Raw genomic sequence first — 2,771 nt, forward strand, 5'->3', positions numbered from 1 at the left:
TAATCAGAACTAGCTTTGATAATCACTGTGGCAATGGGACAATTAAAACAGACTTTCAAGGGGGGGAAGAGGAATGAACTGGGGGGGAGTGTGGAGAAAATAGTTCAACAATGAATTAATGGAAACCCCAAATATCTGCAAATGTTAATTTAAATTAATAAAATTTAATAATAACAAAACCCCAACTTTTATCTTTTCTCCAAGTTCATAGAGTATACAGAGGCAAGATTATTTTAGAAGTGGATGCCACACTTGCTTCCAAGCCAGTTTTAGAAAAAGCAGACCCAAAGGCTAAGGACTGAAGGCCAAAAGCCTTTTTAAATACAAGGCCAAATCCAATCAGCACATGCCCTGCTGTGAACAAGTCACACACCAGTCTCAATCGCAAACTAGAAAACACACCTTAGCAGAATCTAGCCATTCCGCTCATCTTTCCAGCCTGAAAATAGCCACAGACTGGCAACCAAAAGCTTTTTGATGTTTATATGGTCTTTACTTACCAGAAACTTATAATGTAGTAGATATGATGGGTTAAATAGCTAAAAAGGAGTGCAGCTAATATGTATCCTTCCTCCATACCTTCACAATCTATATGAGAAACATATCATTCAGGAGGCTGGATTTTATCTTTTTTAAAAAACAAAGGAGTTTTTCTGTTTTGTTATAAGCTCTCTTACACCTAAATCTTTTTTTCTTTTTCTATTGGTTTATTTACAAAATTCAAATACAAATTTGAATAAATTATTTCCATGATTAATCCCCCCTTCCCCCTGCACATCCACATCCCTCTGTCTGCAGCCTCTCCCACCCCTCCTGGATCCTTATACTCATTCTACAATAACAGTTTTATACACCATATATCCTTATGGGACTGAGTTATTTCACTCAGCATAATGCTATCCAGTCCCTCCCAAGTTAGGCAATAATTTACAAAGTTATTGCTTCAGGAGGTTGGATTTTATGAAGAAGAATATCGCATCAGGATTGGAGGAAGACTTGTGTTATTCAGATGGCACAACCTTACTCACCAAAACTGAGTAGAATTTGATGCACTTGCTGCACAAGGTCAAAGACTGCACCCTTCAATATGGATTGCATTTCAACATCAAGAAAACAAATATCCTCATCTTTGGGGCAATAAACATTAGCATAACAACCAGGGAAAGTATTGAGGTTTTTAATGATTTCATCTTGCTTGGATCCACAATCTGCTTTACTGGCACCAGCACACAGGTAGTCAAAGGATGAATTGCATTGCAAAAATCTGCTGTCAACGATCTATCCAGAATACTAAAGAGCAACAATGTCAGTTTAGAGACTATGGTGCCCCTAGTCTAGGCTGTGAACTTCTCAATCGCTTGCTATACATCTGAGAGTTGGACAATGACTAAAAATGAGAGAAGAATAATTGATGCCTTTGGACTGTGGTGCTAGAGAAGTATATTAAGCATACCCTTGACTGCCAAGAGAACAAGGTGTGTCTGGAGAGAGTGAAAATAGGCTTCTCCTTGGAGGCAAGAATTCTTCACCCTGTGTCACATACTTTGGACATGTTGCCAAGGGGAATCAGTTCTTGGGGAAGGACATCATGCTTGGGAAGGTGGAAGGTCAGTATAAAAGAGGAAGACCCTAGAGGAGATGGATTGAAATAGTGACTAAGATAACAGGATCAGCCTTGTTAGAGACAGTGAGCTTGGCCCAAGATAAGACAGGGTTCAGAGCCATTTTCATAAGATTTCTATGAATTGCAGTCAACTTAATGGCTCATAACTATACAACCACCATATGTTCAGAATTAGAAAAGAAATTATAAGTCTGTGCAGAGAGAGGAGTCCAGGAGAAGATAATTCAGTCTAATTAAATAGGTTTTTGTTTGACCTTAGATCAAATAGTTTCCTGATTCTTGTAAATCATAACCAGAGTCTCTGAAAACTAGTGTCAATTAGACAATTTGTACAACTACAACTTTCCCAATAATACTAGGTCATTACTTGAACTAAACTTTACTCAATCAGTTTATTAATATTTGAAAAGTTTGGAAGGCAGGAAACATTTGATGCAAAAATTTCACTCCCCCCCTTTTTTCTTTAGAAACATAAATTTACTTACATAAAACTTTACTCTTAAAGGAATTACCTTTTGAAAAACTGTAGGAATTACTGTCATCTTTATGGACTCTATATGACACTAAAGATTAAGCAATTAATTGTTGACCAAAAGTTAACTATTCAAATCCAATCAGACATTCTTTGAAAAAGACAGCTGATTGTCTACTCTCATAAGACCAAATTGGGATAATCTAATGCAGTAGAGTTCTACTCTGAAACTCATTGGAGCACCATGACTTTGAATAATTCCTGTGGCAGCCAATGATCTTATGTATTCTGACTTTAAAAAGGTTATACACTCTGTGATTATTTTATTTGAGTTCTGAAGGTTTGTTTGAGTGCTGGAACAAATTTAGGAAATAATGAATACCTGAAACTCTCTTTGGTAGCAAAGATTCTATTTATTATGAGTCTAAACTTCCATTATCCATATTATTCATTCAATAAGTTCTTATACTTCATTTTTTTTCTAATTTGTGTCTATGCTTATTTTAGAATAGGAATTTTATTTTTAGGTCTCCTTAATTAGAGTTGAGATATTAAGGAAAGGAAAGATATGGGTAACTAGTTTAATATGAATTTATTTTCAACAATAAATAGTATTTTATTTTTATAAATATGTCTCAATTATCCCAAATTTTTTGTAAGTAATCTACAAATGTT

The sequence above is a fragment of the Elephantulus edwardii genome, unplaced genomic scaffold (genome assembly GCF_000299155.1).
Source record: "Elephantulus edwardii isolate Elephantulus edwardi_28Jun2011 unplaced genomic scaffold, EleEdw1.0 scaffold00175, whole genome shotgun sequence".
Lineage (NCBI taxonomy): Eukaryota > Metazoa > Chordata > Mammalia > Macroscelidea > Macroscelididae > Elephantulus > Elephantulus edwardii.